The sequence below is a fragment of the Cervus canadensis genome, chromosome 29, assembly GCF_019320065.1.
Source record: "Cervus canadensis isolate Bull #8, Minnesota chromosome 29, ASM1932006v1, whole genome shotgun sequence".
NCBI lineage: Eukaryota > Metazoa > Chordata > Mammalia > Artiodactyla > Cervidae > Cervus > Cervus canadensis.
In genome coordinates this window covers 39,194,508-39,207,321 of record NC_057414.1, presented here as the reverse complement: position 1 = coordinate 39,207,321, position 12,814 = coordinate 39,194,508, and the positions used below count along the sequence as shown (strand labels likewise).

Below are 12,814 nucleotides of genomic sequence, written 5' to 3'. Positions count from 1 at the left end.
TGACGAACACTGTTTGGTGACTTGTCTTCAATGGATCACTTTTTAGACGATGAAATATCAGTTCCTTGGCCTCCTGCTGATTCCTCTTTAGTGGCAAACAAACTGTCACTGAAAGGCTGCCTGGAGCCAGGAAGCTAACAGGATTTGCCGAGGCTGATGGACATTCAACTGATTCTTTTCTGTAGGCAGACTGTGTGCTCTGTCATGATAGAATGCAGATTTTTAAAAATTGGTTGAAGTGTAGTTGGTTTACAATGTGGTGTTAATTTCTGTTATACAGCAGAGTGATTCGGCTGTATATATTCTTTCTCATTATGCTTTATTATATGGTAATTTATTTTTATACCCTGCTGTATGGGCCATATGCCTGCTGTACTTTCCAGATCCAAGCCGCTCAGGTGTCCAGGTCCTCTGTGAGGGTCCCAGGGGGGCCATGCGTCTCCTCAGGGGAGCTCGTCTCAGGCTGTGACACTCCTGGCAATACAATATAGAGCCCAGGAATAAATCATTTACATATAGAATCAACTAACATTTGACAAGTGTTAGTTGCTCAGTCATGTCTGACTCTTTGTGACCCCATGGACTATAGCCAACCAGGCTCTTCTGTCCATGGAATTCCCCAGGCAAGAATACTGGAGTGGGTTGCCATTTCCTCCTCCAGGGGATCTTCCCAACCCAGGGATTGAACCCTGAACTGCAAGCAGGAGATGTAAGAGATGAGGATTTGATCCCTGGGTCAGTAAGATCCCTTGGAGGAGGGCATGGCAACCCATTCCACTATTCTTGCCTGGGGAATCACATGGACAGAGAAGCTTCGTGGGCTACAGTCCATAGAGTCACAAAGAGTCAGACACAACTGAATCGACTTAGCATGCATGCAATATTTGACAAAGGATCCGAGAATACTTATTGGAGAAAACATAGTCTCTTCAGTAAATGGTGCTGGAAAACTGGATATTCATGTGTGAAAGAAAGAAACTGGACCTCTCTCTTACAGCACTTACAAAAAATAATACTCAAAATGGGTTAAGAACTTAAACATACAACCTGAAAATGTGTAACTCCTAGAAGAAGACATAGGAGGAAAGCATTTTGACATTGGTCTTGGCAATGAGTTTACTGATGATACCGGACTACAAGCTACATAAGCAAAACTAAACAAGTGGGACCATATCAAATCAGAAAGCTACTACACATTAAAGAAATGATCCATAAGTTAAATAGAAGCTGTGGAATGACAGAAAATATTTCCAATTTATACATCTGATAAGAAATTAACACCCAAAATACTTAAGAAACACACAGAATTTAATAGCAAAAAGAAAAATCCTACCAATATAAACAAAGCATGTGAATAGACATTTCTCCAAGGGAGATATTCAAAAGGCAAACAGATAAATGAAAGCATTTCAATATCACTAATTAACAGGGAAATGTGAACCCAAACTACAATGAGATACTACCTCACATCTGTTAAAACAATTATCATATAATCATATAAAGAATAAGAGATAACAAGTGCCAGTAAGCATGAGGACAAAACGAAAGGCATGGAGACTGCTGGTGGCAAAGCAAACTGGGACAACCACTGTAGAAAGCAATATGGAAAGTCCTCTCAATACTAATAATAAAACTATCATCAGATCTAGCATTCCTACTTCTGGATACAAAATCGAAAGAAATGAAGTCACCATCTTAAAGAGATATCTGCATCTCATCTCCAGTGTACATTAGAGCACTATTTACAATACTCAAGACATGGAAACAGTCTAGCGTTGTGTCAATGGATGGATAAAGAATATATGCTTTATATATAAAGTTCTCATCACAAAAATTGTAACTATGTAAGGTGTTGTATGTGGTAACTAAGGTTGTTTTATTAACTATTTCACAGTACATACATATATTTAATTATTATGCTGTACATCTTAAACTTACACAATGTTAGCATAAGACATATCTCTTACTTTATCTCATGAAGCTGAAAATTTTAATTTTAACCAAATAATAATATTGTATGTAATATTTTGAAGTTGGCTTTTACGCTAATCAAAATTATACAGATATTCATTGAAGTTGCTATCAATAGCTTATTTCTTTCTGCTGCTGATTACATGAAATGTAGATACAAATGTTAGTTTAACCCATCACCTGATGAAAGCCATCTAGATAGTTTTTAGTTTTTGCATTTGTTTGTTCATAATTGAGATATAATAGACAAAATTTATAACATTAAGATATACTATGTGTTAATTTGGTACATTGTATATTGCAATATGATCACCAACATAGTGTTAGCTAACACTTTATTCATGTCACAGAATTATTATTTCCTTTCTGTGGTGAGAACAATTAAGATCTAGTCTGTTACTAAGTTTGAAGTTTATAATGTAGTATCATGGACTAGTGGCTCAGTGGTAAAGAACCCACTTGCAATGCAGGAGATCCAAGAGATGCCGGTTTGATCCCTGGGTCGGGAAGATCCCCTGGAGAAGGAAATAGCAACCCACTCCAGTATTCTTGCCTGGGAAATCCCACGTACAGAGGAACCTGGCAGGGTACAGTCCATGGGGTCAGAAAGAGTCGGACACCTCTGAGCATGTGCACAAACACCAGTTGTGGACTATGAAAATCACTAACTGTGATTACACCTGCAGAACTTATTTATCTACTAGTTGCAAGTTTATACCATTAAAATTTTCACTAATTCCCCCATCTCCCAGCCCCAATAACCACCACTTTACTCTGTTTCCACGAGTTTGACGGGTTTAGATCTGACATCTGTTATACACAGAATGTGTCATTCTCTGACATCTCATTTAGCACAGTGTTTTCAAGGTCCATCCGTGTTGTTGTCACAAACAGTAAGATTTCCTTTCCTCCTGGGTAAACAATATTTCATCATATATATTAGATGTATGCAACGTACGTTGGTTATCCATCACCAAGTGGTTGACATTTAGATTGTTTCCATATCCTGGAGACTGCAAATAGTGCTTCAGTAAATATGGGAGTAGAGCTATCTTTTTAATTTCCTCTTTTCATTTCCTTTGAATATATGCCAAGAGCAAGATTACTGGATCATATGGCAATTCTATTTTTAATTTTCAGAGGAAACTCCATGCTGTTTTCCATAGTGACTATACTAATTTACATTGCCACTGGTAGTGTACAAAAGTTCGCCCTTGTCCACATCCTCACCAGCACTTACTATCGCATGTCTTCTTGATGATAGCTATTAACTAAAAATCAACAGTGATTAAGCCAGAGGAGAAATAAAGAATTTTATTTGAGCCAAATAGAGGATTATAATCTCAGAGACAGTCTTTAGAAGGCTGATAACTGTTTCACTTGTTAGAAGTCAAAGACACAGTCCTATACACTTTTGAGACAAAGGATCATACATGAAAATGACACAGACGTTTTATGAAGTTCACAAAAGGTACCTAGTTCAGATCTGCACATTTGAAGTGAGCAGCAGGTCTCTGTGATCCCTTACAGAATTAGGAAAACAAAAGTTAATCTTCTAAAGGGTTGTTGACATTGGAAGAAAAAGAAAAAAAACACTGATGTTTATGATCAAACAGGCTTTATCACCTTTCTGGAGGTCTGGTTAATGTATAATGCAGAAGCACATTGCACTATGGTTTGCAAATATTTTTCCATCTGTACTATGTAACATTACTTAGCAGTAAACAGGAATACAATAGTGATACAAAGAAAAGCAGGCATGACTTTCATATACATTATACTGAGCAAAAGCCAAATGCAAAAAAATAATTAGTCTATAATTATATTTATGTGATGTTCTAGAATAAGCAAAAGTAATACCTAGTGAAATATATAGTGGAGGAGAGATGAGGACTAGGGGACAATTCTGACTAAAGAATGAACACAAAAGGTCTTTCTAGGCAGATGGAATTAATCTGCCTGTTTATACAATTGTGGCTGATACTGACATATGAATTTATCCAAATACACTGAATTTTTTGTCTATTCCATACAATCCTGTACATGCCCAATCTCATCAAATACATTGACTTTTGAACTTAGAATTCATACATGTGACCACGTGTGAATTTTATCTAATAAAGAAACCATTAACAATAATAAAGAGATGTGTATGAAAGTAATTACTACAAACATCTAGAGGGTGGTTTCTAATAAAATATTATTCTGGAGGGGCAAATATGTGTATTCTTAGTTACTGGTGTGTTACAGTTCGTAACTTTGATAGTAGTTAATAACAGTTTTAAAATAATTTAAATATATATATTCACACATTTTATATACTTTTCTTTGAAGACAGCAAAGGACAGGGAAGCCTAACATGCTGCAGGTCATGGGGTTGCAAAGAGGCTATAAAAAGTTAGATAAGGTTAGAAAGGTAAAGAGACAGAGGAGGCTAGATCTAATATTGAAGGTAAGAGTGTTGACTTTCATTCTGCATGAGATGGAAGCCACAAGAGATATTTGAGCTGAGATCTGGCATCACATGAAAAATTGTAAAAGACTTCATTGAAAAATTATGTGTGAATTGGAGAAGGGAGAGTAGTCCAGATGAAAAATGAGAGTGACTTAGACTTGGTAAGTAATATTTCAGGTCGTTAAGGGCAGTCAGATTTTGAATGTCACTTGAAGAAGGTGGCTCAGACAGTAAACAATCTGCCTGGAAGGTTGGAGGCCCAGGCTCGATTCCTAGGTTGGGAAGATACCCTGGAGAAGGGAATGGCAACCCACTCCAGAATTTTTGCCTGGAGAATCCCATGGACAGAGTAGTTGGCGGGCTACAGTCCACGGGGTCGCAAAAGAATCAAACATGACTGAGCAATGAACACACAAATAAACATTTGGATGTGAAAATACAGAAAACATTAGGATTTTAAGAAACTTGGTGGGGCTGAATGTATTATGTGTATGTGTGTGTGCTCAGTATCTCAGTTGTGTCCTACTCTTTGCAAACCCATGGACTGTAGTTTGCCAGGCTCCTATGTCCATGGAATTCTCCAGGCAAGAATACTGGAATGGTTTGCCATTTCCTGCTTCAGGGGATCTCCTGGGGGAGGGAGTCAAAACGGGTGGCCTTACAGATGTCTCCTGCCACCTACTGACACCCAGGCATTATGAGACTTTACACTGGGCTTCCAGGGAAGGGAGGACTGGAATTTGGCTAAACCAGAAACCAGACCAGACCAGAACTGAATCAGAATTTGAGTTCTCTGACAACTGAAGGTGATCAGGCTCTGACCTTCATCTCAGACTGAGGCCCTTTGACCAGACTCCTGGATCCAGGACCGGAGCACTAGAAAAAATGGTAGGATAGGAAGGATTAAGAAGATGAAAGAGAGAAGGAAGGGGAGAAAGATCAATAAAGCCTCTTGTTCCTTACCCAGTTGGGGCACTCTGGGGAGTCATCTGCATTAGGAGGAGACCAAGGACAAAAGGATCCCAGTTGCATCCACTGGGCCTGGTCTATCAGCAGGCAAGCCCATTGTTGAGTACCCCAAGTGGTTAGGATGTCAGTTGCAGCAAAGAAGAGTCCCCAACATCATTTGTTGTAGGAAGGGGAACACCTTTTCCAAGGCCCGAAAGTAAGCTCTTATCTAACACTTGGAAATGAATTGTCTAAGGAGACACACAAACTGACAAAGCAAGACACTTTATTGGGAAGGGGCACCCCGGGGGAGAATGGTATGATAAGGGAACCCAGGAGAACCGCTCAGTGGAATGCATTTTGTGTGTGTGTTAGTCGCTTAGTCATGTCTGACTCTTTGGGACCCCATGGACTGTAGCCCACCAGGCTCTTCTGTCCATGGAATTCCTAGGCAAGAATATGGGAGTGGGTGGCCATTTCCTTCTCCAGGGGAACTTCCTGACCCAGGGATCAAACCCAGATCTCCTGCATTGCAGGCAAATTCTTTACCATCTGAGCTATAGGGAAGTCCTCCTGGAACTGAGTAATTGAATGTATTATAGGAATGGTTAAAAATATAAATAGATGAGAAGAAAATGAGAAAGAATTTTTTTTTGTGAAAGAACTCAGAGAATAAGGCAGTAGCTGAAGAAGAAAGTGGGTTCATTAGAAGTTTATTCTGTTTTCTGTTTAAGTTGGAATACCTCACTCCCCGTTTGTACATCAGGAGCCTGATAATTCTTAGATAAAGCTTATTCCATGCTACAGAATTCTATGCCCTGTATTTCCTTGTCTCACCAAAGGTTGGGGCAGATCTGATTCCACTGATTTAATAGATTACGTCTTTAGGATGAAGGCAGCATCTTTCTGGGGCATCTTTCTTGGGAAGCCTTTTGAGGAGGCCTCAATTTTCAGAGCAGCCTTGCCTAATAGAAGTTTCTCATATGGTCTAGGTGCAGTCTGTCTCCACTAAACAAACGTGGATATGAACTCTAGTTTTGCCCCTTTATGCTGTTGAAGGCTTTCAATGAGATCAAATCAATGAAATGAGCTGTAGCGTATCAATGAAAAGGTCTTTTTGCATGTGTGGTAATGTACTTTGATACTTTCCTCTTTATCTTTTTGCATCAACTGTCAGGTTTTTCCTTTCTGGTTACCATAATTCTTGCTTAAAACTTTTTCTAGTTTGGACAGTTTGTTTTATAACCTGATAGCAACTAACTTCAATTGCATGCAAGAACTCTATGAATTTACTTGCCACAAACACACAGGGCATGTGCTATTGGCGTCAGAATTTACATTTTCTTATTCTATATTTATAAAAAATTTATGGTCATGAATTTTTAATACTTTTTGTATTTAACTTTTATGTCGAGTCTAAAAGGTAATTTACATGCCACCAGCCCAGTGTTACATTATTATGTGTCTTTACATTTACCTTTACCAGTGAGACTTGTACAAAAACTTATGTTTTTGTGTTGCTGCTTAGCATTATTTCTTTGCAACTTAAAGAGCTACCTGAACTTCTCTGAAATGATTATTTCGAATTCTTTGTCAGGCAGTTCATAGATATCCGTTTCTTTGGGGTCAGTTCCTGGAGCTGTATTTTGTTTCTTTGGTTGTCTCATATTTCTCCAAGTCTTCATGATTCTTGTAACCTTGCATTTTTGAAGAAGCAGTCACCCTTTCCAGTCATTACAGACTGGTTTTGGCAGGGAAAGTTCTACACCAGTCACCTTGGTCAGAAACTCTGGACAGGCCAGCTGTCGGGGACCCTGGGTGGGCTGCCCGGTGAGGACCATGGGCAGAGCCTGATATTAGAATCCACAGACAGGCTTTCTCTTTCTTTCTGCCATGAAATAATTTTTAGGCCAAAGGGATTTTTCTCAGCGCTGCTCATGCTTCGTTGAGAGAATGACAGGAGGAAAGTGAAGCTTTTCTATTTCCCTTTGAAATGAGTCTTTTCTCATTTCTGTGCTGCACCAGGCTGATGAAACCTCCTGCCTGGGCTCCAGGTACCTCAAAAAGGAAATTTCATCCATGGACCGTTGTTAAATTGGTGTTTCCATGAAACAGGAAGGCTGGGACATCCTCTTTTGCCATCTTTCTGATGCTGATCTCTTTTATCATTTGGTCTTTCATGCCATGTTTAAGAAATCATTGACTAACCAAAATCATGAAGATTTAATCTTATATTTTCTTCTGAAAATTCACAGTTTAATCCTTTTTTTCCCCTCACAGTTTAATTCTTATGTTCAAGTCCAGGATTCATTTTGAAACTTCTTTGTTTATGGTCATGTCTGACTCTTTGTGACTCCATGGACTATAGCCCACCAGACTCCTCTGTCCATGGGATTTTCCAGGCAAGAATACTGGAGTGGGTAGCAATTCCCTTCTCCAGGGGATTTTTCTGACCCAGGAATCAAATCCCAGTCTCTCACACTGCAGTTAGATTCTTTACCACTTGAGCCACCCAGAAAGCCCCATGGTATATGATAGAGGTCCTAAAACTTTATGTGTATCTGTATCTTTTCCTCCAAGCATTATCTATGAAGACTGCCTTTCTCCCACTGATTTTTCTGGTCCCCTTTGTTAACTATCAGCTGGCCATAACTTTAGGATTTGTTTCTGTTCTCTCAATTTTATTCGTTTATGTTAAATTCTGTTCTAATGCCTGAATCACACTGTACTATAGCTTTGCAGTAATCTTTGAAATTGAAAAGTGAAAGTCCTCTAAGTTTTTCTTTACCAATATTGTTCTGGCTAATCTGTGTCCTTGAATCCATATGAATATTGATAACAAAGATATTACAAATTGACAATGAAAGTCAAATTCTGCCCCAAAAAGTCAGCTGAGATTTGGATAGAAATTGTGCTGAAGCTATAGATCAACTTGAGAAGCACTGCTTTATTGACAACACTAAACCTTCTGATACAAGATTGAGAGCTATCTTTCCATTTATGTATTAGAGATCTTTATTTTCTCAGAACACTGTTTTTTTTTCTTTTTTTGGTTTATAGTTGACAGTTCTTATACTCTGATTAATTTGTTAACAGAAAATACATATTATAAAACAATGTTTGTTTCATGAGGAGAGTAGAAAACTAACACTATGAGCTACTTAAAAAGCTCTGGAGCTCAGTCTGAGAAATGCGATGAGCGGCTTTTGCATCGCTCTGGGAGCACACCCTCCTGAGGCACCCCATGTTCCTGCAGGACATGTGGGGCACAGCAAACACGGGGAACCAGTGGCTCAGGTCCTGCTGGAAGCCCAGGGAGCCTGAAGGGTCCACACAAGATGCTCTGGCCACGATGATCAAAGAGGAAAACCTGAGGTCCGAAGGGAATTGGTTCCTAGAGGGGCCAGGAAGGCACCAGCCTTGCCCCTCCCAATTCTGGAGTGTAGAAGAGTCTCCTGGGCTGATGGTCCTGGTTGAGGAGACGGTGCCCAGTGGCCTTACGCTGGGTTTGTTCCCCAGGTCTCTGTGCTGAGGAAAAGCTGCAACCTTTTCCAACATGGCCTGCCACTTCTCACTGCTGTGGCTGAAGTATCAGATGTATGTGTGGTCTCAACCTGTGAGGGCTGCTGGCTGAAATTTTTGCACTTTACGTCCTGTCTATACTGGAGGAAGTGGCCAGGGTGAGCACCTCAAGCAGCAGCTCTGAGCTACAGAAGAAGAGCAAGATGCTGTTCATGATGGCTTCCAGGAGGATCATAGAGGTCCGCAGCAGCAGGTAATAGGACGCCACCATGGTGGACAGGAAGGTCAAGACCACATTAATATCATGTGGCATCTTCCATTGGCAGAGACTTCCCTTTGTACCAAAGAGTAGTCGAATTACTTCAGTTCCAAGATACAGGAAGAGCATCATCACATCCAGTACTAGACTGGCTGTTGGGTATGGGAGCAGGAGTCTTTATACAGAAATACAAAGCGTTCTAGCAGGAAATAGGTAGCATAATACCATCCATTCAGAAAGGACAGGATTCCCACGAAGGTGGAGGACGACAGTTTACCTCCAAAATCTCACCTCTTGGTACCATCTTCAGACTTCATCTATTAATTTTTTCTGTGTATTTTATTCTCTGTGATACTCATGTAAATAGATTTTTAAAAGATTTACTTTTGGATTGTCTATTGCTAGTGTGGCTCAGATGGTAAAGAATCTGTCTGCAATGTGGGAGGCCTGGGTTCGATCCCTGGATTGGGAAGATCCCTTGGAGGAGGGCATGGCAACCCACTCCAGCATTCTTGCCTGGAGAATCCCCATGGACAGAGGAGCCTGGCAGGCTGCAGTCTGTGGAGTCACAAAGAGTTGGACACGACTGAGTGACTAAGCACAGCACACACATTGCTAGTGCAGAGAAATGCAGTTGACTTTTACAATTTATTTAGTATTCTGCAAAGTTGGTAAACTCATTTGTTACTTCTGATGGATATCTAGTGGATGCTTGGGAATTTCTACATACAAAATTTTGTCATCTACAGATAAAGACAGTTGTGCTTTTTATTTTCCAATATATACATCTTTTATTTATTTTCCTTCTCTTAGCTACCTTTACTAAAACTTTGAATATATTGTTGAATACACATGGTGATAGTTGACATCATTATGTTTTTCCTGAATTTATGGTGAATTCAGGAAATTTCAGTGAATTCAGTGAATTTCCTGAAATTATGGTGAATTCAGTCTCACCATTTAGGATGAGAATTTCTTTTTCTTTTTCATTTATTTTTATTAGTTGGAGGCTAATTACTTTACAATATTGTAGTGGTTTTTGCCATATATTGACATGAATCAGCCATGGATTTACATGTGTTCCCTATCCCGATCCCCCCTCCCGCTTCCTTCCCCACCCCATCCCTCTGGGTCTTCCCAGTGCACCAGCCCCGAGCCCCGATGCATAGGAGTCTCATGCATCCAATCTGGGCTGGTGATCTGTTTCACCCTTGATGATGAGAATTTCTGTAGGTTCTTTATATTTACTCTTTATTAGGGGATATAGTTGATACACTCCATAATTGCACATCTTGTGGAGATTGTACATATGCATACACTTACAATACCGTCACTACACTAAGGAACTAACCATACTATCTCCAGAAATTCCCTTCTGTTCTTTTGTAATCTTTTTAAATGAACACAACATAAGATCCATCCCTTTAACATATTATAAAAAGCACAATACAATGTTGCCAACTAACTAACTAACTATATATATCCTTATTCATCTTGAATAAAAAGCTTTATACTCATTGGAAAATAATATTCAACTTTCCCTATCCCTTCAGCTCCTGACAACTACCTTTCATTGTACTCTCTTCTTTTATGACTTTGGCTATTTTATTTTATTTTTTTTAAATTAATTAATTAATTTACTTATTTTTTCAGTGGGTTTTGTCATACATTGACATGAATCAGCAATAGATTTACACGTATTCCCCATCCCGATCCCCCCTCCCACCTCCCTCTCCACCCGATTCCTCTGGGTCTTCCCAGTGCACCAGGCCCGAGCACTTGTCTCATGCATCCAACCTGGGCTGGTGACCTGTTTCACCATAGATAATATGCATGCTGTTCTTTCCCAACATCCCACCCTCACCTTCTCCCACAGAGTTCAAAAGTCTGTTCTGTATTTCTGTGTCTCTTTTTCTGTTTTGCATAAAGGGTTGTCGTTACCATCTTTCTAAATTCCATATACATGTGTTAGTATGCTGTAACGTTCTTTATCTTTCTGGCTTACTTCACTCTGTATAATGGGCTCCAGTTTCATCCATCTCATTAGAACTGGTTCAAATGAATTCTTTTTAATGGCTGAGTAATATTCCATGGTGTATATGTACCACAGCTTCCTTATCCATTCATCTGCTGATGGGCATCTAGGTTGCTTCCATGTCCTGGCTATTATAAACAGTGCTGCGATGAACATTGGGTGCATGTGTCTCTTTCAGATCTGGTTTCCTCAGTGTGTATGCCCAGAAGTGGGATTGCTGGGTCATATGGCAGTTCTATTTCCAGTTTTTTAAGGAATCTCCACACTGTTTTCCATAGTGGCTGTACTAGTTTGCATTCCCACCAACAGTGTAAGAGGGTTCCTTTTCTCCACACCCTCTCCAGCATTTATTGCTTGTAGACTTTTGGATAGCAGCCATCCTGACTGGCGTGTAATGGTACCTCATTGTGGTTTTGATTTGCATTTCTCTGATAATGAGTGATGTTGAGCATCTTTTCATGTGTTTTGTTAGCCATCTGTATGTCTTCTTTGGAGAAATGTCTGTTTAGTTCTTTGGCCCATTTTTTGATTGGGTCATTGATTTTTCTGGAATTGAGCTTCAGGAGTTGCTTGTATATTTTTGAGATTAATCCTTTGTCTGTTGCTTCGTTTGCTATTATTTTCTCCCAATCTGAGGGCTGTCTTTTCACCTTGCTTATAGTTTCCTTTGTTGTGCAAAAGGTTTTAAGTTTCATTAGGTCCCATTTGTTTATTTTTGCTTTTATTTCCAATATTCTGGGAGGTGGGTCATAGAGGATCTTGCTGTGATTTATGTCGGAGAGTGTTTTGCCTATGTTCTCCTCTAGGAGTTTTATAGTTTCTGGTCTTACATTTAGATCTTTAATCCATTTTGAGTTTATTTTTGTGTATGGTGTTAGAAACTGTTCTAGTTTCATTCTTTTACAAGTGGTTGACCAGTTTTCCCAGCACCACTTGTTAAAGAGGTTGTCTTTTTTCCATTGTATATCCTTGCCTCCTTTGTCAAAGATAAGGTGTCCATAGGTTCGTGGATTTATCTCTGGGCTTTCTATTCTGTTCCTTTGATCTATATTTCTGTCTTTGTGCCAGTACCATACTGTCTTGATGACTGTGGCTTTGTAGTAGAGTCTGAAGTCAGGCAGGTTGATTCCTCCAGTTCCATTCTTCTCTCTCAAGATTACTTTGGCTATTCGAGGTTTTTTTGTATTTCCATACAAATTGTGAAATTATTTGCTCTAGTTCTGTGAAAAATACCGTTGGTAGCTTGATAGGGATTGCATTGAATCTATAGATTGCTTTGGGTAGAATAGCCATTTTGACAATATTGATTCTTCCAATCCATGAGCATGGTATGTTTCTCCATCTGTTTGTGTCCTCTTTGATTTCTTTCATCAGTGTTTTATAGTTTTCTATGTATAGGTCTTTTGTTTCTTTAGGTAGATATACTCCTAAGTATTTTATTCTTTTTGTTGCAATGGTGAATGGTATTGTTTCCTTAATTTCTCTTTCTGTTTTTTCATTGTTAGTATATAGGAATGCAAGGGATTTCTGTGTGTTAATTTTATATCCTGCAACTTTACTATATTCATTGATTAGCTCTAGTAATTTTCTGGTAGAGTCTTTAGGGTTTTCTATGTAGAGGATC

The 12,814-nt window shown here is 39.2% G+C and overlaps 1 pseudogene; it reads right to left on the bottom strand.

Moving 5' to 3' along the window:
- Nucleotides 1-9,020: 9,020 nt before the first annotated feature.
- On the bottom strand, nucleotides 9,021-10,446 carry LOC122430745 (annotated as a pseudogene).
- Nucleotides 10,447-12,814: the final 2,368 nt, after the last annotated feature.